Genomic DNA, 24,954 nt, shown 5'->3' with positions numbered 1-24,954 from the left:
GGTGGGCGGTGGGAGAGCAAAGACATGTCCTTGAAGAAGAAGAGTTTTTGGTAGCCATTTCTGCATGCAGTTCCCCACTGGTTTGCTTTTGATTCCTTTGTGTTAAGCCTGGATAAAGATGGGCCTTCATATTTGTAGCTTCTTTGAATGCTTGTACCAAATTAGCCCTGGCTTTCTTCGAGGTAGCACTGAAGTCCGAATGGGGTTTTAGTCATTTTCTTGGCTCATTTATGAAACTTAATAGAAGGGTTATCCAAAAAGGCTCCTCACATGCCCTGGCATGCGAGACATGAATGAGTACTATAATCATAAATACTTTGTTGTTTTATGCAATGAACCCTTTGAAAAAGGAATTTGGAAAATCACTTATTTAGAACGTAAGCTACTATTTGTTTCAAAGTACATACATTTTGAAAATAGAAGTTCTAGAATTTGTTTGATAACCTAACTAAACTTAGAAGGTTGGGTATGCCAAAAGCACTTTCATTGCAACAAATTTGGGCTGTCTTGTTTGGATCAAGTGGCTACCAGTTGGTTCTGATTAGTTGGGATTTGGTATCCCAATTCACAAAGAGGTGGTTATATACAAACATAGCCACTGTGGTAGTCTAGATATAAGGTTCCATGACAGATTTGACAAATTTAGACAAGCATGTGAGAGCACCCTCTTTAGATTTTCTAGGTATGATGGCCTACGTTTGCTAGTTATTTTTCTTTAAAAAAATATAAAAAGGGTGGTTTCTCTATACCATACTCGTATGGTCAAAATTCATGCAAGTCACTTTCAACTTCATTCTCTACCTAAAAAGTCATGAAAAGTCTCACCTTTTGTTTTTATTTTCTCGTGAAAAAGTTATGAAAATGATTTTTTTATACTTTTTTTTTATAATAAAACCAAATATAAAAAAATTATTTTCTTCTATATTTTTCTTTTCTTTCCTGGCAACCAAACATAAACTAAAAATTGTTCAAAGCTTGATTTGAGCTGTTTTTGCCCTTCAATGTTTCATGAAAATAAAATCACTGCAACTGCAGCTGGGATTCATTATATTCAATGCATGGGTTGATTCAGTCTGTTCTCAAAAATCAAGGGGGAAATCTCAAAATCAATCCAATTCTAGAGATTGGAAAGACAACCCCTTGGTTTCAAAATTAAAACCCTTTGTTTCCTTGAAATGAATGAAAAGAAAAACCCTAGAACACAAGGTTAGGTACTTCATTTTCATGGAAATTTTGGCCTGTAGCGGACCTGTTTGTCACATAGCACGCAGACAGGGTTAATGGATTTGGGATTGCAGCTCCTTATTTAATAACCATATAGCCAGAGTTTGACACATGTGACCTCCACTTGCTCACGCATGCAGCTTTATATTTTGACTAAAACAGTAAGGAGGGAAGGCCTATATATATACGCCAAATTTTCAATGACAAAACCAGGTGCTCTTTGAACCATTATTTATGGGAGGTCTAAAGTTTTACATGGTTTTGATTACACTATACAATACTTGGGCACATAGAAATATTAGACAGGACTGGTGATTCTGTTGAATTCTTTTGCATAGCTTTATACTAAAGAAATGGAGCACATAGATTCATCTGGGTGTTGAACTTTCTTGCTCCTTTTACCATTGACAAAACCAAAGTGCATTTTTTTGAAGTTTTGTAATGAATGTGTGGTTTTGTACATAGTAGTTGACGGGGTGGGAGCACATAGAATTAGAAGAGTGGTAGGTGTTGATTCTATTGAAGGCAGAGAGTGGTGCTCACGTTTTCCCACCATGTTTCATGATCTTGTCCCCTCCCATGTTGATTCCTCTCAGGCTATTGAGTAAACAATTGGTAAAGTAGTCGTAGATGTTTTCATTTTTATGGGTGCCATGGTTTTCAATCTCCATAATGTTGTCTAGTGAGTTGTGCAAATATTATAAAGGCTTCGTTTGTTGCTATTAAGATTGAGAACTATTTTAAGTAATAGGCCAAAACGGCTAGCCCAAAATTGGTTGGATGGTACGAAATTTTTATGGATTAGGCTTTTTAGTATGAATTATTTTATATATATAAATGATATACAATAACATAAAAAAAAATCATACCCTAATTATATTTTATTAAATGTATTAATCTTAATTAACTTAAAAACTATTAAATGATAAAATACACTATGGAATAAAAATTATTTCTTAATTTATCCTGATTACAAATTTTATTAAATTAATTAATCTTACTTATCATCCTTCTATTACAAATTTAAATTACTAAATAATATTAAATATAAAAAATTCATATATGAAATAAAAATCATTAAATAATGTTAAATGATATAAATTCCACAATTCTTTTAAAGTCTGATCCTAAAATTTCTTATTCCTATTTTGTTTCATTGTTTGAATCTACTACTGAAATTTCTCAATTTACATTCTTCATCCTTAATGCTTGTCTAATTGTTTATTTTTAATTTAATTTTCCTAATATCATGACTCCTTTTTCCAATCCACCACGTTCTCTCATTCTTCACATACAATTATTCTCACCGTTGTCCACATTGTTGTTAATTTGTAGAAAGTTGGCATTTTGAAGATATTGGCTCACACCCCGATATGAGAGTTTGTTTGGTCTCACAAAGGTTATTTGTCTATTTAATTTCATAATCTCATAGGATATAACAAGGATATTATGGATGTTTGTTTGCATAAGAGGTAATTGTGATATTTTACTCGAATAGGAGAAAAAGTTTATGGTATTATATATGTATAAACTCTTTTTAACTTAGATTTTAAAATTGTAGAGTCTATTTGGCATAAAGTGGATAATATCTACATAGTTGGGAGTAAGTTATTACAATATATCTTTTCCAAAACACCAAACACACAATTCTTTTCCAAAACTAATATAAATGAATTCTTAAAAACAAATCATAAAAAGGAAAAAATTCATATTTGATAAAAATTAATTCTTTTCAAAAACACCAAACACACAATTCTTTTCCAAAACTAATATGAGTGAGTTCTTAAAAGCAAACCATAAAAAGAAAAAAAAAATCATATTTGATTAAAAAAAGATGTAATTTAATCATCAAAATCCTATATTTTCTTTGAAAAATTGAAAACAAATTATGAAAACTATTAGTGCAATAGACAAATAGGTTTAAATTGACAATTCTATTTCAAATATTCTTCGAATTTATGTACTTCTTGGGTATTACATTGACTTTAAAAACACGTGATTATTGCTAATTGATTCACAAGGTTGTTCTAAGTATGACTTTGAAAACATACGATTCTTTTCCAAAACTAATATGAATGAGTTCTTAAAAGCAAACCAAAAAAAAAAAAAAAAAATCATATTTGATTAAAAAAAGATGTAATTTAATCATCAAAATCCTATATTTTCTTTGAAAAATTGAAAACAAATTATGAAAACTATTAGTGCGGTAGACAAATAGGTTTAAATTGACAATTCTATTTCAAATATTCTTCGAATTTATGTACTTCTTGGGTATTACATTGACTTTGAAAACACATGATTATTGCTATTTGATTCACAAGGATGTTCAAGTAAGTATGATTGAGTTGTTTGGCTTGTAATGATATGCATAAGATATATTGTGAGCTTTGATTCATAACAATCTTGCAATTAAATTGGAAAAACCAAAATTAATAAGCAGTCCTCGAGCACTTATAAGGAGTGCTCAAATGATCATAGAGCTCAAGCGCCCATAAAGAGCGCTCAAGCATCTATGCTATATTTTTTTGCGAAGATTTCCTATTTGTGCTAGTTTTTTTTTTTTTGTTTTTTTTTTACTACTATACATTGTTCAACTCTTTAGGGTTTTTCATCCATAAATATACCTATTGGTTGTATTTTTATATGATACAATGTTTTAGAGTTTATTATTATATATTATCTCTACACATCTTTGACACTTTTAAAACTTTTATCTTGCTCAAATTTGCCCATGTTGGTTGGTTGCATCTCCTCAAATTAATGAGGCATTCACTAAGGAGCATGTGGGTGTTGCTTTGTAGATGTGAAGGCTAGTGTATGTTTTGGCTAGTATAAGATCCTTTTCCAGGGTAAAATTGTATACTCATTCTTTTTGAATTAATAAATTTGCTCTACGATTGATGGATCTATAGTCTTTATATCTATAGAGTTTTTAGTAGATTTTATAAGTGTTTTGTCTATGTACACATCTCGTAACTTGTGTAAGTTTGTTTTTTACTTTATTTATTGCTTATATATATTGATCAAAGAACTAATCAATATCTTAAAAATCGGATTGTTGGGCTATGAGAAGAGGATTGCCTATTCAACCCACTTCCCCCTTTTGGAAACTAAGATTAAAATTCGTTAGTATACTAGACTAGTTAGTTTAAGTTGAAAATTTTGTTCTATACATTCTAGATTTGACTTTATATGCTATGAAAGATTTACAATGGTTTTGAAAATTTAAGATCATGATAGATTCATTCATAAGACAAATTATAAGTACAATTAAGTTATTTGGAGTATGACGACATAAATAAGACATATAATGGACGCATAAATTTATTGGGTAAGAAAATGAGATTTAAAAAGGAAAATTATAAAGAAATGCTCAAACACCCATTGAGACCGCCCATTGCAAACATTAAGATATCAACTATAGATACATTTTTTTTTCCTGCTTGTATTGATCTTTCTTGCTTTCTTTCCCTATCTTTGTTATTTTTATGATTAAAAGGAGGAAAATTCATGATGATCATTTTTTATATATGATTGTTTGTTATATGGATTATGACCTATACATTAATATTATATCATAAGCAGGAGAATCAAGATGGATATAGATGAAACATACATGTACATATCAATGTCATGATTAGTCAGACTATGATCAATAATGCTCTGTCATATTGATTTATCTATTTTTCCACACACTAATTTTCATGGGTATTGTTATTTAAGTGTGTATTAACCATAGGTTTTTATGGCTTTTCAAGATTCAAAACTAGATTAAAGATTGTTGGTTAGGATGTTTGGTTTAGATACGAGAGTTACTAAGTGATATGCAAACTCCATTTGAAAGTATTGAAGATTTATGTAATTATTATTTTGTCACAAAATGTAATTTAGGTTTTGAGTAAGTTTGCTAATTGAATCAAGATTGCAAGACAATTTTTAGGACATCTAAAAAATAAATTAGAGTTAGGTTTTTTGAAATTGATATAGAACTATCTCCAGTTATGGAGGATAAGACACAAATTATTTTTTCATTTTGATGATTTGAACACGAATATGGAAGTTATGAAGATAATAAATTTGGCAAACCTATCATATGATTTGTGGCCCTTCCAATGGTTTGATTTCATTCTGGAAGCATGCAAAGCAGTGAGGAAGTTACTTTTTTTGTGCCAAGTAACAAGATGAGGAAGTGATTAGTGTTTGACTTATAAACTTAGACGATTGCTCAAGTTTTTCTTTAGTGCTCAAGGTTTCCCTTAATGAAGAAAGGAGATTTGAATTCCTAGAGTGCCTAATGGCTTGATTCTTTGGGCTTTCAGAAGTGACTTGAAGTGGTTGGCAATTGTTGCTAGGAAAAAACTTGTTAATTTCCTAGGATTGGACTATGAACTTGATATAGTTTTGCATTCAGGCATACTAAACAATCAAACAGTAGTCTCTTTCTAGCACTTGTTTATACTTATTTTATGCAAATTTCCACTAATAGTCTTGGTAAAGATCCATCCCATGCCATAGTTTTTTCATAGTATAATAATATGAAGTCGCTGTCATGCTCTCTTGATTTTATGAACTCGACACTTTAATTAGATCATAAAGTTGAGAATCATTTCCTGTGTTAGAGTAGGTAATTAAGTGTCATAGCTATTCCTATTAGTAAGGAAAAACAAATAGCTTTGACTGATATTTGGTTTTATAGAGTTATGAGCTTAAGACATGACTATAAATTTTTCTGCATCCTAAGACGAAAAAAAAAAAACCCTTAATTCTTTTGGGTTTGACATCTTCATTGAGTCGTAACCCTATCTGTTTTAGTTGTTTAATTTATGCATGGTAATATGAAGTGAGAGATTATAGATCGTTAAGAGTTGTAGATGATTGTTCTATTAATGCATAATTTTTTTCAAATGTTACCTTTGACATTTTGATTGTTGACATTTTGATTGATTACAAGGGAACACACCCACAATGAAGGTTAGTTGAATTTGTTGAAAATGAAGGCCAACAAATTAGAAAAACAAAAAATGACTTAGTGTGGACCCATGTTTTTCACATGCGTCTTCACTTGAATGACGAGACTCGTTTTTCATTTATTTGTGAAAATTTGATTTTTAGAAAAAGACTTGTAGTTTCCACTTATTTTTTTTTTTTTTTAAAGGGAAAACAAAATAAAGAAGAAAACCCTATGTGACTCCTTATTTGAAAAAGATATGTCTGCAAAAATAGAATCTGGATTCGAGGGTCAGGTTACCTATTGGGAATGTACGGTGGTAAGTTGTAACACCCCTTTAAGCTCATATATATATGGTCTCTACTAAACAAATTATGAGAATTGTGACAATTAATTAATTAATCATAGATACCAAGATTAAAGGAACGAAACAATATACATGAAGATGATGAAAAAATAAAATTACAAGAATGTACAAAATAAATGACAATAGAATTATGCAAATTGTTTTATTGAACTAATTAAAAAAATATTTGAAAAAATTAATTTTCTGAAAATTTCAAAGGATTTTATTAAAAACAATTTTGAATGAGTGATTTCAATTTATTTATTTACAAAAAAGAGTCAATTTATTTTCTCAATTTCATTTGTATTCAATTTTCAGAAAAATTATTTACACTTATTGTATCAAAAGAATTTATTACAAAATTTCAATTTGGGTACAAAAATTATTTTTACTTGCTTTTACTAGAAAAGAATGAATTTTTACAATTTTATTTACAAAAGTATTTCAATTTGTTTTCATTTAAGAAAAGTGACTTATATAAATTATTAAAAAAATAACTTTATTTGCAAAAGAATTTTTAATTAAAAATTAATTTTTGGGATAACTTTATTTACAAAACAATTTTTGGACAATTTTTATTAAATAAAGAATTTTTTGGACAATTATTATTAAAAACAAAATTTCAAATTCTATTAAAAACATTTTTCTTTTTATTTTTCTAAAAACATTTTTTTGAATTTTTATTAATAAAAAACTTCTTTTATTAAGAAGAATATTTTTAAATTATTATTTTATTAAAACATATTTATTGAATTATTCCTCTTATTTAAACAAAATTTCTGATTTGTTCGATATCTAATTTTGTACACAACAAGTAAATATATATAAATAAATATTTATAGAAACTGATAAAAATAAAACCAAATAAAAGTGAGAAATAAAACGTATACCCAAACAAGTTTACAACAAGCTCAATGTCTTCCTATAACTTTTCGAGTCTCACTTTCTTCCATGAAATTTTGTACTCCAAGTGTCATAAATTTGCATTCAACCAACAAAATTGCAGAATGGGCCCAAGCAAAAACAAAAATAGCTCAAATTTAATATTAATTCACCAAAGTTTAAAATATGACAAATCAAAATAAATTTAGTTGGGCCTAAATTTAATATTTCATACTTCAAGCCTAATTTAATACACAAATATAAATCCACAACTAAAATCAAACCAAATTTAATATGTAGAGCCAACATGTAATAATAAAAAAAAAATTTAATTAAGCTCAACTAGATATATAATATGTATACTCAAATCTCAAAGCCCAAACATAAAAACCTACAAACAAACACACAAGCCCAATTTCAACAACAATCACTATTAAAATCAAAGGGAGAAAAAAAACTTACACAATTTCAAATTTTGGAAGGATGAGAAAGTGAGAGAAAGTTGAGGAAATGGAAGAATGAGAGATGGAAGGAGGGAGTCGCTAGCCAACAGTGGCTCGTTGGCGATGATTGGCCGATGGTCTTGTTGGTGGTGTGAGAGATTGATGGGTTTTTTTTGGGAAATAAAAAAATGAAAAAGGAAAAAAAGAAATGGAAGGAAGAAAATGAGGGGAAGTGTGGCAGTGCAGTGTTTGGAGGAAGAGGAGCAAGTGGAATGGGGAGGGAAAAAAATAGGGGTCGGCCACTACCGTGTGTGGGAGTTGGGGGCGCAGGGAAAAGAAAAAAGAAAAAAAAATGAAGAGTGGAGATGGGGAGACAACCACCCAAAAAAAATGGGAACAAAAAATGAAAAGAAAAAGCAAACATGAAAGGAGAGAGTGATTACTACTCAAAAAGTGCTATTTGATAGCTTTTAATTAATCCTTTTAAACACTTTTGAGTAGTAGTTAGTGCCTTTTAACCCAATTAGCATGTTAAGGCCCCTTTCAATCAATTCTAATCAAATTGTGTAAGTTTTGGTGTTTTTGTTAGTATTTTGATCACCAAAGCATTATGAGATTGAGGAGAGTTATATGGAATCCTTGGAAAAGAATGGGAAGCTTAGAGGCATGAAGAATTAAAGCTTTGAAGCATTTTTGCCATAAACAAGTCTGGAATGCAAGGGGAAGCAAAGAGAATCCAGCCATGAAGCATTCTTGATGACAGTCACTGCAGCCACTTTTGGAGCACTTCCTAAATTCCAAATTATGCATGCTATATGTCATTTGAAAGCTTAGGAAGTCAACAATCCAATGCTTCAAACCGTGTGCAATTCGGAGTTGAAATGAGGAAGTTACAGCCTTTGGAAGATGACTGCTCCAAGTTGAAGGAATGATTTCGCAACACTTTTGCACAGTGCTATGGATTTCCCCTGAAGCTTCACGCCGCGATGGAAGCCAAACACCACAAGATGGAAGTCAACTTCGCAGAGGTGTTGAATCAGCCTTTTGCTGCAAAGAAATTTCGCAGCCCTTCTTATGCACCTGTGAAATTTCGCATACCTCATTTTTCACCTGTGAAATGGTCCTTAGTGCTTCTAGATATTTGTAACCGACACTTGGAGATATTTTTCATTAGATTTTTGTTGCCTAAATGCCCAAATTCTCCTTGTATCCCACCAATTATAGGATTCCTTAGCTTTTAAGTTAGGAATTTGGCTAAAATATCCATGTAATAGATGTTAATGTAATTTTGGTATAAATAGAGCACGAGGAGCCTGTTTTGAGGATGATGAACCTTTTGTAAAAGTTTCAAAGGAAGAAATACACAGAGCTTGAGCTCTGCTTTACCTTCTCACTTTGATTGTGTTTTTTTTATTTATTTACTAAGTTATGCACTCTTTGAGGAGCTTTCCCCAGAGAATGAGTAACTAAACCTTTTAGTTCCTTGGAGGTAAGGTTGCCGGGAAAGGTTCCAAGTGCAAGAATCAGAAGCTTTGTGGTTTCAGCTATGAATGAAGAGAGAGTGTGTCCTGTGAATGGTTTCTAATGTTTTTAGTTAACTTAAAACGCCTTGGAGTCACCTGGGCCAACACTTGGTAAGGCAAGTGATCTCTAACCATGGAGATGCACTAGTTTACCCCTTGCGAGCCTCTGGTAGGTGACTTGAAGGTAGGATTTTCTAGAATAGCCAACACTTGATAAGCTTTTGGACTCTAAGGAGACATCCATTAGTTATCACTTGCGAGCTTTTGACGGGTAATCCAAGGTTAAAGATCACCTTGAATGGTAAAGGCTAAGTGAGAGGCTCGAACCATTGCAAGTTGCATCAGTGAGAGAATTAAAGCTGAAATCCAATTGAGGGATGCATTTGTGCAGCACCTGTTAGAGAATTGACTTTATGTTAATTCTCTAATGTGAGGAATTGAACCAACTGACCGGAGCTATGCTTTTGCATGAGGAACCTCCCCTGTAAACCTGAATCTCCAAGGAATGCTTTTTTTCTTAAGTAATTTTCATCACTTGCTGTGTTGTTAACCTAAGCTTAACCCTTTTTCAACCAAAGTTTGTGTTTTATTTCTTAAGCTAATCTTGAAATGAAACAGCACCAATTCACTTTGAATTGGTATCATTTTCATTTGAGTACCCTTCCCAGTGAACGATCCTAGAGCCACTATGCTATAGTAGCTTTTTCTTTGCTACCCTAGTTCATGGTGTAATAGGTATAAATTTTGTTGATTACTCCCGCCATCAAGGAGCACCAGCTAGACACGAATCAGCTGAGACACCAATTAGGCATGAATCAGAGAGAATTGGGAAGAAAGAAGAAAAGAGGGGTATAGGTCTCACGTGAGGGGTATGGGCATGAGAGAGAAAGAGTGGGTGGGGTGGCTGGGAAGGTAGGAAGAGAGAGAAGAGAAGAGAGAGAAGAGAAGAGAGAGAAGAGAAAGAAAAAAAGAAAATAAAGAAAAGAAAAAGAAAAAAAGTAATAATAATAAAATAAAATAATATATAAAATAATAAAAGCTAATAATTAAATGGTGAGTGGGTAAAAAAAAAAAACATATGTAATCAAGATTTAATTTTAAGAGTAAAATTGGGCTAAAAAATAATGTAACAATAAAATTGAGATAAATTTTGTGGTTTACACTTAGCTTAAAACCTTAAAGTGAGATGATACCATAAGGAAAATTGTAATTGATTTTTCTTAATTCATTGAGAAAAAAATAGTTTTATGACAAACTTCAATTGATGGTGAACAATTAGAAATAAGTTTACTAATAGTTACAACAAAGTTCTTCTAACTGTCTAGCATTGAACAAGTAACAAGAAATTTCATAATGATGAGTAGTCTATGCTTTGAAAAGCACGTTTAAGGCATCAACCACTAAATTTTTTTTTTTGAGAATATGTTTTATTACAAATAATTAATTTTCTATTCAAATGTTAAGTCCTCCAACTTTTTCCCGAGATCATGGATGTAACATAATGTGTTTATACTGTGTTTGGATTGTATGTATGTACGTAAAAATAAGTTTTTTATTTTTAAGTTTTTGAGTGGTTGTCATGCTTCCATGTGGAGAGTTGAAAAAGATCAATTGAAAGAGTTGAAAATAATGGATGCAAAAGCTCTCTTATTTATTCAACAAGGTGTTGGTAACATTTTTCCAAGAATTATGAGAACTTCAAAAGCTAAAGAAGCATGAAACATCCTTCAACAGGAGCTCTAAGGAGATAGAAGAACTTGATCAGTAAAGCTTCAAGCTTTAAGAAGAGAGCTAGAAAATATGAAAATGAAGGAGAATGAAACTATAAATTAGTTCTCTTCTAGATTTATGGAGTTAGTAAATTAGATGAAGTCATATGATGAAGAAATTAGTGATAGAAGAATTGTTGAGAAACTTTTGATCAACCTACTTGATAAATATAACCCAATTATGGTTGCGGTTGAAGAAACAAAAGATCTCTCATTGCTCAGTGTACAAGAGCTATTTGGGTCTTTAAAAACTCATGAATAAAGATTATTGAGTCATTCTGAAAAAACACTTGAAAGTGCGTTCCAATCTAAATTAAGCCTTAACTTTAGAAATGTTGAAAGGAAACTATAAGTAATGAAAATAGAAGTGATTCATCCAGAGGTGGTGATTAGTGAATGTCAAAGGGAAAGACATAGTTGGCATCCAAACTAAAGTGAGAACCAAGTACATCAAAGATGTTCTTCTTGTACTAGTGTGGGACGACTAGTAGAACATGGGTACAAACTTCACTTTGAAGACAATAAGTGCATTATTTATGATAAGGAGTAGAGAAGAAATTTAGTGAAGAAAATCATAAATATGGAGAAAAATATAAGCTTTCCAATTGTCTCCAAATATGCTGAAAATTTGTCTTTGAGAATGGAAAATGTTGAAGAAGCTTGGTTGTGACATAGAAGATTTGGGCACTTGAACTTTAATAGAAGATGCTTTGTTGAAGGAAGATGGTACAAGGATTGCTTAACACCATTGAAGAAAAGAATGAAGTATGTGAAGGTTGTGCTTTTGGGAAGCATTATAGACAATCATTTCCAAAGGGAGTTGCTTAGAGAGTAAAGAAGGTATTGAAGCTAATTCACACTGATATATGTGAGCCCATGTCAACACCTTCTCAAGGCAATAACAAGTATTTTATATTGTTTATTGATGATTTTACAAGAATGGCTTGGGTGTTCTTCATGAAGTAAATATCAGAAATGTTCTCTATTTTCAAAAAATTCAAAAGTTTTGTTGAAAAGAAAAGTGGTTGCTACATAAAGACCTTGACAAGTGATAGAGGAATGGAATATACTTTAAGCCAATTTGGTAATTTTTGTGAAGATGAAGGGGTTGAGAGACAGCTTACTATTGTATATACTCCAACAAAACAGAGATACTCCAACAGAGACAGCTTACGATCGGCCATCTCCTTGTCATGACAGTTCAATTCGGGGCCACACCTATATCAATCGGTCATTTTCCATGTCAGTTCAGTTTCTGGGACCGCACCTATATCGATCGGTCATTATCGTGTCAGTTTGAGTCGGGGCCGCACCTATATCGATCGGCCATCTCCTTGTCATGACAGTTCAGTTTCTGGGACCGCACCTATATCGATCGGTCATTATCGTGTCAGTTTGAGTCAGGGCCGCACCTATATCGATCGGCCATCTCATTGTCATGTCAGTTCAGTTCCTGGGACCGCACCTATATCGATCGGTCATTATCGTATCAGTTTGAGTCGGGGCCGCACCTATATCGATCGGCCATCTCCTTGTCATGACAGTTCAGTTTGGGACCGCACCTATATCGATCGGCCATTATCGTGTCAGTTTGAGTTGGGGCCGTACCTATATCGATCGGCCATCTCCTTGTCATGACAGTTCAGTTTCTGGGACCGCACCTATATTGATCGGTCATTGTCGTGTCAGTTTGAGTCAGGGCCGCACCTATATCGATCGGCCATCTCATTGTCATGTCAGTTCAGTTCTTGGGACCGCACCTATATCGATCGGTCATTATCGTGTCAGTTTGAGTCGGGGCCGCACCTATATCGATCGACCATCTCCTTGTCATGACAGTTCAGTTTGGGACTGCACCTATATCGATCGGTCATTATCGTGTCAGTTTGAGTCGGGGCCGCACCTATATCGATCGGTCATCTCCTTGTCATGACAGTTCAGTTTGGGACCGCACCTATATCAATCGGTCATTTGTCATGTCAGTTCAGTTCCTGGGACCGCACCTATATCGATCGGCCATCTCCTTGTCATGACAGTTCAGTTTCTGGGACCGCACCTATATCGATCGGTCATTTTCATTCATCGTGTCAGTTCGAGTTCTGTTTGAGTCGGGGCCGCACCCATATCGATCGGCCATTTTCCTATTAGTTTGTGTTTAGTTTGAGTCGGGACCGTACCCATATAGATTGGTCATTCATTCTTCCTATTAGGTCAGTTCGACGTCCAGGTCTTTGTTTCAGTATGACATTCAGAGTCACATTTCCAGATTTGGCATTTAGAGCCATTGTGCGTACTCATCCAGACATTTTTTTTAGTCACCATGTATCCTCCATTTTGGGCATTTAGAGTCGCTTTCCTCACCTGGCTACTCTGGTGCTTATTACTTATTCATCAGGCTCTTCTAGATTTCCCCTTTCACTACACATGGCATAGTCCTTTGAGATCACGAGACGTATTTTTGTCATGTTGTTGGGCACCCTACACCTAGTCTTCTCATGAAGTCCACATAGGGCAGTCTCCTTTAGACGCGTTTTATCCATACTCTAGGGTGGTTCGACCGTTACTCATCTTTGACATCGATCTTTGAGTCACTTTTGGAGACGTCTTAGAGGAAGCCTGGATCCTTAGTGTGGCTTCAGAGGCATTTTGGGACATCATTTTGTTTTAGGATTAGAGCCTTTATGTTCGTCTATTGGCCTGAGTGAGCTCGTGTTTCACTAGTGTCCCATTGGAGGTCTCCTTTGTTCTTCGGTAGAGTTCACTTCATTCCACTCACTATTCACACTTACTATTCACTTCAGTGATTATATTCCTTACACTCGTGAACTCTACCGAAGAGGGGCATATTTGTAGACCCCCACTTGGGGCCTTTCATGCAACTGCTCATTTTGCCACGTGGAAGAGCCTTGCTCAACCACGTGTCTTCTTTTGAGAGGACAGTGCAGAATCATATGGTGCTTTTGAAGTACCAATGGAAGGTTGACAGGTGGCATGAGGATCTGCAGCCCGTTGTCTTGAGGAGCGTCTTCTGTTATTAGTGGCGTAGTGGAGGCGGGCTGGTGAGGGAAGTGAGGGTAGAGAGAAAACAAGGAGCATGTTTCTGGAAAGGAGAGAAAAAGCTTAGGTGAGTGAGGCAAGCTAAGAAAAACAGAGCATGTTTCTGGAGAGGGGGGCGACAGCATTGGAAGAAAAATAGAGGAGGTTTTTTTTAGCTTAGGGAGGTAGAGAGATATTTTGAGAGGAGGATAGTAGAGATTGGAGTTGAGGGGGGGGGGGGGGGGGGGAACTAAGAAAAAACAGAGCATGATTCTGGCAGAGAGGAGCGTATGAGAGAGCTGAGAGGAAAGAAAATTTTCTGAGAGCTTGAGGAAGCTACCGGGGAGAAACAGAGAGAGTGGGAAGACATTAGAGATTGAGGGGGGAGTTTCAGTTGAGAGAGTTAGAGGACTTGAGCTGCGGTGAGGTGGGTTGACTCCATTGCCAGAAGAGGGAGACTCAGGTATGATTTCCATAGCTATATTTATTTTTCCATGTTCATGTCCTTTTCATGGGGATATCTAAATATCAAATGAGATTCTATCTGGATGTTTGAATGTGCTTACCGGGTATTTTCGTCGGTTTTTGGGATCTTGAGCTTGCTTATACTCACCATTTTGCTTGATTTCTATCCCGTTTCAATGTCCCCTATTTTGAGATCTCTCGTGAGATTCCCACCTTTGTTTTCGTTTTAAAACTCGTTTTGAATTTTTTCTTGAACTGATTCTACATACGAGCTCATTGAGGGGCATGGGAAATGAGGCTTGTTTGAACTCATTTGGTTCCCATCTGCTGTACTCTGTTCTGGCTATATTCCTTTGTTCTTGGGACCCATCTGTATCATGCATCAGATCTTCCACTTTCGCCTAAAGAGGAAGGGTATTATGAGATACAAGTTCTCAGTTTCTGAGCATGAAAAGTTGCAGTTGGTTATCTCGTTGGGCCCAACCATTTTGACTGAAATAATCTTTTGAGAATGTAAATGAAGAGGATGTTCCTTCGTCATTCTTTCTTTGGTGGTCTTGATGGTGCTTGATCATGTTGGTTTGGTCTTTGTGCCTTCCTATACCGAGATGGGTCAGTTTTCAAGAGGAGAAGGGTATAAAAATGGGATTAATCATGAATGAGGGTGGTGTGGTATGTGCTGGTGCTCGTGGTTTTGAACCTAATGATAATAGACGTGGCTAGGGAGATGGCAGGTGCTTCCCACTACAATATGCAGTTTCAAATCTCCAGTTTGGGATTCATCTCAATGTTTGAAAGACCAAGAGTGTTGATCCCAAGGAAATCTCCACGGCCTCAATGAAGGACACCTCAAGTTTTCATGCACCCTTTATCAAGTTCAGATTTTGAGCGGACATAATTTCCTGCAATGGATCAGCATGGCAATCCATTCTGGATATCTCCACGTATGGCATGGCTAGGCTATTTTCCCCAATTCCTCCATTCCAGTCTAAACTTCAAGAAACGAAACATGTTCAGTCATCAAGGAAGCTTTTATGACTAGAGGAACTCAAGCGCAATGACAAGTATCACCATATCCCGCGCTTGTATCCTGTACAATCATCAAACCCATCCCATATTACCATATTTTCTCACTCCTCCTATCACTAACCCATCACCTGTATATTCTCCATCATTTTACCCATCTTTCCTCTTCCCATATCACTATGTTTATATGCTCATATACCCTTTCTCTCACCACCAGCGGTTGTGCCTCGTGTACCCACTCCCTTCCCCCTGCTTCCTCATGCATGCACGACAATCATTCACACCCATCTTATGAACCCTATCATCATACCCATCGTCCGTTCCCTTTGCCACCTTACTCATCCCTCTCTTTACATGGCAATGCATGGCCATAGTGATTTCCATATCCATTTTTCATCCCCATACTCACTACACATATGTGCTCTCATGCATGGCTGGATACACCAACCTCTCTGTTCTTCATGCACTTTCAAGACCCGATCCAATAGGTTTTAGTCTGTCGTCATTAATCTTCGCGTCTTTGACGATGGCATCAGGTTTCCGTTAGAGATGAAGCAAAAGAAGAAGACTACAATTGGGTTTTAGAGCAAAGTTTCATTCATGGACTGGTAGACGGATGACGCGGTACGACATGGTGCACCTGTGGATATTTCTGGGAATTTTCGACAAACTCCAAGGTAGACGTCACGTGGCGCATTGATAGATATTTGTGGAGTTTTTCAACTAGTTCAAAGGTGTCATTGCATGAAGAATAACTATAGCCAAGGAAAGGGCTGACCTGGACGTCCTCTATATCGGAGCATCAAAATGGGAATATCAAGGTGTCGCCAACACACTCATCACTATCATGTTTGCACAATCAAAAGAGGATGGAGTCGACCTAATCAAACACGGACAGACCCAAACCGAAGACTTGCTGAGAGTAGAGGCTCAGGCTTTGGAGTTAAGGTAATTTCAATATGCCTAGGGATTCTCTTTTGTGTCACTCAGACTCAAAATAACCTCTGTAAGAAAGGAAGAAGGATGAGAAAGCTGGCTACAGAGATTCAAAGGAGAGTCACTATGATTCAAGCTTCTTGGATAACATGCTGTTCAAAGAGTTTGCCATAGAGTTTTGAGTTTTGTTGTGAAAAGATGGATGAGAATATGTCGGTTGGTTGTGAGTAAGAATTTCTATGCTCAGCATGCCAAGTCAGTAATAGTTGAAGATGGGATCTAAAGGGCAAGCAAGGCTCATAGCATCGTGGCCTGATTCAGTGACTATTTTGGCATCCAGTCAAATCTCCAGGGCATGTATCACGTGGCCACCTTCAGGCATGCTACTTTAGCCATGTGTCCTTCTCACTTCCTCCTTTCATCTATTTTAAAAAAAAATAATTTCCCACACTCTCATTCCTCAAAAATAATTTTTCAATTTCCATTTTGTAAATAACTCTTCAAATTTTGATTTTCAGATAAATTTCAACTCTCCTCCTTCATCCTTAGAACCTCTTAGGTTCCAAAGTCTCTTTTTCCAATAAATCTTTGTTGCCATATTTCCTTTCGGCATACAATTTTCACAATTCTTTTGTTTTTTTAAATGTTTTAAAATAAGCTAAAATCAAATTCCATAATTCTAAGTGATAGAGTTTGCGGAATTGATTTATGCAAAAATGAATCGGGCTGTGGTGGGGGCCCCACATAGGTGATTTCATGACTGATTGCTTGATTGATTGATTTATTTGACATGCATGATTGAATTACTCTATTCCTTGATATGCGTTTAATTATATCTGTTCATTTTTCACTAACCATGTTTCATGATAACGTGTTCGTGATTGCCGCCCAGGTACGCATCTATTCATATTTCGCTCATTCTTTATACATGCTTTGCTTCTCATATTGTGCATGATCGATTTGAGTATTCATCGATTTTCTTGTTGACTGCCACGATTACTTCATTTTATTAGTAGAGACCCGTTTTTAGGGACTTAGAGGGGTGCTACGGTCTTTACCGTACCTTCCCGATAAGTAACCTGACCCCCGAACCCGATCCGATTTTTCACAGACCATCTTTTCCAAAACAAGAAGTCACACTTAGGGTTTTTCTTTCTTATTTTGTTTACCCTTTAAAAATAAAACAAAAATAAGTGGCGACTCCAAGTCATTTTCAAACAATAAATAAAAATCAAATTTTCAAATAAAAATCGAGCTCGCCTTTGAGTGGGAAATGCATGAGCCGAAATGCGGGGTCCACACCTTTGCTCCAGTTGCTCACTTGATACTATTAGAACTATTATTGTAGTGACTGCTCAAAAAGGTTGGTTGTTGTACCCACTTGACATAAAATTTGCATTTTTGAATGGAAAGTTGAAAGAAATCTATGTTGAACAACCTCAAGGCTTTGTTGTTGATGGTGAAGAAAACAAAGTTTACAAGTTGAAGAAAGCCTTATGTGGTTTGAAGTAAGCTCTCCATGCCTGGTACACTCAAATTGATAGCTACTTCATTGAAAATGGTTTCATTAGAAGCAAAAGTGAGCCCACCCTCTATTTGAAGAGCAAAGGTAATTCTGAAATCCTTATTGTTGCTCTTTATGTTGATGATTTGATTTTTACTGGAAATGATGAGAAGATGGTTGAAAAATTCAAAAAAGAAATGATGAAAAAAATATGAAATGAGTGATATGGGATTGTTGCATTATTTTTTTGGGAATTGAAGTCTATCAAGAAGAAGATGAAGTGTTTATTTGCCAAAAGAGGTATGATGAACATATCCTCAAAATGTTTGGCATGGCTGGTTGCAATCCTGTATCTACTCCTTTAGTTGTGAATGAAAAGTTTAAAGATGGAGGGAAGATGGTTGATGAAACTCACTTTAGAAGTCTTGTTGGAAATCTCCTATATCTTACTACAACAAGACTTGACATCATGTAGATTCATGCACTCTTCTAGTCATCTACATCTTGGAGCAACAAAAAGAGTCTTGAGATATTTGCAAGGCACGGTAAAGCTTGAAATAAAATATTTCAAGAATATTAAAATGAAGCTAATTGGCCATTGTGATAGTGATTGGGGTGGCTGTGTTGATGACATGAAAAACACATTGGGCTTTGCATTCTTCCTTGGTTTAGGTGTAACATCTCGGGTGTCAAAAAAGTGAGGTTTAGTGGCTCATTTCTCTGCTGAAGTAGAGTACATTTCAGCTTCATTGGCAACTTCTCAAGCCATATGGTTGAGAAGGATTTTGGAAGACATCAAAGAGAAGCAAAATGAAGCAACAAATCTACTTTGTGACAACAAATCTACTATAGCCATTGCAAAAAACTATGTTTTTCATAGTAGGACTAGGCTTATTGCAGTGAAGTACATTTTATTAAAGAAGCTATTTCAAATGGTGAGGTTCAATTGATGTAGTGTAAACAGAGGAGCAAGTAGCTGATATCTTCACTAAAGCATTGCCTTTGGAGAAGCTTGTTCACTTCCGAAAGCTTTTGGGTGTAGAGGAACATCACATTAGTTGGGGGTTGGGGGATGGGATTGTAAAATAATGTGCGTATACTATGTTTGGGTTGTATGTACGTAAAAATAAGTTTTTTGTTTTATGTTTTGAGTGGTTGTCATGCTTTTGTGGAGAGATTTATTCAAGTTAAATCTCTTTGCATTTGGTTTTGAAAACTTCACACTGTATAACAAAACAACAGAACCGAGAAATACAAAGTGAAATAGGAAAGGGTTCTCAGTTTTTTTTGGTGGACTGTTTTTAACTCTGTTTCCAGGTGTTACTCTTCCATTTTCTTTCTGTAGCCATCCTCTGTTTTTAGGTTGAAACTACAGCCAACAATGGATACTAGTTTGACTCACTACATGGGTGCAGGTGGCTGTATCAATCCATTGCCTACTGTAGAAAACTTTCTTCTTCTCGGTCATTTTCTTCTATTCGAGGTTGTATCAATCCGTTTTGTAATGTAGGAATTAGCTTCTTAATTTTCTAACATTTCAGATCATTAGTATCCATGAGTCTAGCTTCTTAGATCATTTTACTATGAACGTGGAAGTGTCTTCCATTTCCATGGTTGTCAAAAATATACCCTAATATAAAAATAGCTCCTGTTGGTGATGGAAAATAGAGACTTCAACCAAAACAAGATTGAGCACAACAGGTGGAAAAACCTCTTATAAGAGGTAGAATGCGCAACAAAACAATTTCTCATTCAGAATGGATTAGGTGAAGAGCCACACTAGATGCATTGCCAACTCTGGGATAAAACCCAATAAAAACTAATGTACAGTCAAGACATCTACTACAAACATGCTACAAGTTTAAGGACCTTAATACAGACCCAACCTCCTATTGCAGGTGGCATAATCTTAAAACATCAATTGTCTGAATGGTCTAAGGTGTGATGTTACAAAACTATCAAGCTAAGAGATGTCAGCAGAATAAGCATACAAAACCTAAAATCCAACTAACATGTATATATATGACTTGGAAACAACAAACTCCACAATAACAGTCCAACTTGAGAGTAAAAAACATGAACTCCAAAGCTACTTCTTCATTCATTTCTGTAATTGTAGAGAATCTTGAGAAGGCATATCTGCATATTGTCTGATATATTCCTTACCACGCTTCAGTCTTGTATAGGATATCCAGATGATCGAAGAAAGCAATACTGCAGATGAGACCATAGTCAGCCCAATGTAGATCCATTTACTATACCGCCTCAGTCCAGGACAATGATCTTTAATGATGTCAGTGAAGGTTCTTCGAACAAAAGAGCAATCTTGCAAATCAACAAGGAATGGCCCATAGTGATACAATGCAGTGCTCACATTGGCTGCAGTACTCATCTGATTGTAAAGTTTGGGGGTCAAACGGCCGGGAGTGGTGCATATACCATCTGCTGAAACTTCACAGATGTACTTGTTCCATTCCTGCTTGAAATACAATGAAAGAGTTGCAATTTTGTTATGGATAATTTCCACAGAACAAGATTAAGATAAAAAATTTTGGTTCTCCCAATCTCCCAAATAGTCTACTTAATCAATTATACATAGCCAAAAACTGAAAGGAGGTTCAATTACAAGTCATTTTCCCTGGAAAAAACCATTGTGTTTCTTATGTAATATGTTGTTTCAGCTTACCTGTGCGGCATTGTTGAAGTCTACTTCACCAGCTTCACAAACCCGGCGAGTCTTGTTCGGTTGATATGGATTACAGAGGACAGGCACCAATGGACCGGTCTGATTGTAGGAAACCGAAGGTTCCAGTTTCGCTTGAGTGGGGAAATTCTTGTTCGACACATTAGTGATGAAGTTGTTAACCACATTCACCAATTGGAAGGTCACATCCTTGCTCTGAGCCAAGGTTTCTTGGGCGGTTGCATTGTCCACACAAGGGAGAATGTCGTCTAAAGCTGTACGAGCTGTGGGATGCTGAACCCACTCTTTCATTGCAACGCACGTGTCTGCTGCCACACTGGAATGTAAAGAAGAAACAGTTCTGATTATGGCTTTTGGCCTAAAAACAATAACAATAGCCCTGATCTTGTTAACTGCCATTTGCAACGATAACAGAACCTTAAAGAGTTCTTTACATTCTCATGCGAAACAGAAGGGATTTTATAGTAGCTTACGACAAAACTATCATATTCTATCTCAGAATCAATTGATCTTCATTTGTGGATCCACTACTGTGAAAAGCCTAAGTGATTACATGTATAAGTGGACAGTAACATAATTTTGGTCCAGCAGAACTTACTTGTGGAGAAGAAGAAATACGCCACACAAGATAAATGTGCCCGCAACGAGAATCCATGCAATGGTTGCCAAACTGCAATCATATGAAATCCACAAGCATTTAGCGCTTGCAGAGCTAAAACTTGATACGCCTCAGAAACAGCATGGAAAAGGTAACAAATTGGAAATAAGAGCAGTTATGCGACTCACATGTATACGAGAAGCTGCAGGTGAGAACAGAGCAGACTGCAGCCAATGGTCACAGAAACAAAGTGAGACAAAATCCTTAATGGCTTTATATAATTTAAAACTCCGATCATTTGAATGATGAGCAGATCAATTCACTTACAGAAACCAGTGAGGGACAAGAGGAGCATTACAGCAGCAATTATAATTAATGCTAGTTGTCTGCAACACATAACCATAGACCACTCTATATCAAAATTAAGCCTGTTATCATGTAAGGAACATACATAATGAACGAATTTGAAAATTTTTTACTCACACAGAATCTAAAACATGTTGTATACTATTTGGATTTCTATCTTTCTTTTCTTCAAGAAAGGTGGTAGAAGCATTAATCTTTATTTGGATGTTGTCAATGTTGGCCTGGACATTGGAAGGCATGAAATATTGGTCCACTCCAAGCTGCTTGGCTGTAAAAAGATAGGATGATACATTCTTAAGATTCTGGACAGTGTTGTTTGAGTGCTTCACAATGTACTCCAGTGTACTTGTTGTACTACTGTGGAACTTTCCCTGACCGGTGTATAGAACCACGCATCCAACACTGAAATGTGATCAATCAAGAACAATTCTGGAGTTAGACTGGGTCAATTCAAACATAGGTTCAACAGAAAGAGAGAGAGAGAGAGAGATTGCAACATTGTAGCAGTGGTGAAAAGCACGAGGAAACTAAGGGAGAGAGCGTTGGATTTTTTTTCATAGACATAATGCTGTCGTTGGCTGCAACAATGGCGTAAACAGATGATCAACAAGTACATGCCAAATCCCAGAAACCAGAATGCGGAAATGAGGAACAGGGAGCAGCAGTGAACCCCACAGACTGCACAAAAAAACAAACATTTAGAGGGAGAAAAATGCAAAATGAAAGAAACAAACAACCCAAGAACAAAACCAAAAATTGATAAAGGCCAAGTGGAAAAACAGAGATTAGTGACAATTTACGACAATTTTTTAAAGGTCAATCCAAGCATAATCCAGATGAGAGAAGGTTGAAGAAGCCAGGAACAAAAAACTCCAATGGAACTATCAAGTCAGAATCCTAAACTAGCATCCTCTCTGTTTGGTTAGTAAGAAACCAGAGTAGGACAAAAAATTGTGAATGCTTTATTATATAAATTCCAAAAAAGAAAACTTCACCTGTATTAAGCGAAACAGTACTTGAAACCCGGTGTTAAGTGCAGGTGTCTTTTTAAGGGTGTTCCAAATAACAAAGAAAGCTAAAATTCAATGCTTAGTTCCTTTCTTTTTTTACACTCTATCAATCAACAAGCCATCAAACATGGGTGAGACCTACAAAAAATCCTGTTGAGATGATTAACTCTAGAATTTGAAAGAAGGGAAGAAAAAAAAGAAAGAATCACCACTCATCATAAATCATTATAATGGCCTAAAACCAAGAATGGCAATCTTAAAGAATTTGGAAAGAAATTGAATTCTACTCTGTTAATTTATGGATGAGTGTGGCTTTTGAATCTCAGCCGTCATAAATATTGGGAATTAACTTTTCAGTGATGAGAATTTATCAATGTGGTTTGAATTTTGAATTTTAAACGATTTGAACTCCAACTAATTTATTTTTCAAAGAAACAAGGCATCATGGATTCGAAGGAACTCACAGAAAAGTAGTTTCTGTTACTGATATTCCATCCGCCTTTATAGTGCTTGAAATAATGAAGTGGGTCTATCCTCTTCGTTCTGTTTGCGGCTAATATCAAAGATGGGTTTCGTTCAGAGTCGCCATTCTCAAGAACTGACCTCCCGGTTTCCAAGAAAACGACACCATGTCCACCCAAATCGGTCATCCCTAAGCAGAAACGCAAAAGGTAAACATTTCCCAGAAACAAACAATATTCGATGATAAGAAGCAACGACCACGTGTCCAAATTCGTGTACTTTCCTCAGTTTCTCGCCAACCAAACGGTTGGCACAGAAAACCCAGAAAGAAAATGGAAGATCAAACGATGGAAAAGAGAAAAGAGAGAAAAATACCCTCACTGTGCATGGCGTGTCGGTGAGGAAACTGAGTATTCTCTCCATGACAACGTGGAGAAAAGGATGAAGAAATAAGAATAAAGGTGGCTAGAAGGAGAAATGAATTTGAGTTGATACAAACCATGATTAATGGTTTCTGCTTTTGAAAGCTTAGTTGGATCTCTGTGTGGAGTAGAGGGCAATATATAGAAAATGTGTTGGCGAAAGGGAGAGGTCCATGGTGCCGTTCAATACCCCTTTTTGGCGTTATACTAGAGAAGTGGGTAGTTGGAACAACGGCAAAGACGGGTACGATTTCAACTACACTCCAAGAGTGGATATTTGTAGTTGCCCTCTCCAAATATGCCAAGAACTGTCTCATAGAATTATTCTATATTTTATTGTAAAACTTCACAACATAGTTTGTCCTTAAAAACAATTTATATAAATATGCCAAGGAATTGATAAAAGAAACGTTTAAGGGCGGGTAAACGTATCTTGGAAATGGTTAGAAGTGTTTTCTAATATTTAAAAATAAATTTTAAAGATTTTAAAATATCATTTAAATGATTTTTGAAATAGCATTTGATCGGTATTATTTTCTCTAAAAATATTTCTAGTAGAATTGTTATGGACAAAAGCACTAAACATTAAAAATATTTTTATTTGAATCACTAAACGTTTGGTAGTAATTTTAAGAAGCACTTTTAATTTAATTTATTTTTAAAAAACCTTAATTGTTTGGTAAAATTATGGTTTTAAAAACCGGATCAGACCGATTGATCCAATTGCCAGCCAGTCTGAACAGTTCAATTGTCGGCCGGTTCGATTGGTCCAATCGTTGATTGATCATCGTTTCGATTTGATTATGTGATTTGAACCGTCTAAGGGTTGGATTGGCCTCGAACCACCGGAACTGATGATCAGACCAGTGAATCGGCCGGTTTCCCATGACCAGAACGGTTCACAGATTTTTTTTATTTTTAAAAAATTTTTTTCCATCAAAATGACGTTTTTCTTTGTATGTAAGCTCCCCCAACCTTGCTCCCTTTCCGCTCTGCATGTCTCCAACTACACCATGTCGGAGCAACTGACGTCTCCAGAGTCGCTGCCTCTGCACGTCAACAAGGAACCCATTGGATTTCAAATCTTCCATGTGAATCTTGCAATTTATTTATTTTTTCCTTTTTTAATTCAAACTATTCCTATATTTAGTCCTCACAATAGGCCTTTGTTTTCTATTAAATATATAATAACATGTATACATGTTATTATTTGATTTATGAAATGAACCGAAATTGAAATAAATTTATTTTGAAAATAAAAATATAATATTTAATATTCAAAAAATGAAA

The 24,954-nt window shown here is 35.4% G+C and overlaps 1 pseudogene; it reads right to left on the bottom strand.

Annotated features, from left to right (window-relative positions):
• Positions 1-19,995: 19,995 nt before the first annotated feature.
• Positions 19,996-24,551, bottom strand: LOC117910424 (annotated as a pseudogene).
• Positions 24,552-24,954: the final 403 nt, after the last annotated feature.

This window comes from Vitis riparia, unplaced genomic scaffold (assembly GCF_004353265.1).
Source record: "Vitis riparia cultivar Riparia Gloire de Montpellier isolate 1030 unplaced genomic scaffold, EGFV_Vit.rip_1.0 scaffold736_pilon_pilon, whole genome shotgun sequence".
NCBI lineage: Eukaryota > Viridiplantae > Streptophyta > Magnoliopsida > Vitales > Vitaceae > Vitis > Vitis riparia.
This window is presented reverse-complemented; position numbering and strand designations above follow the sequence as displayed.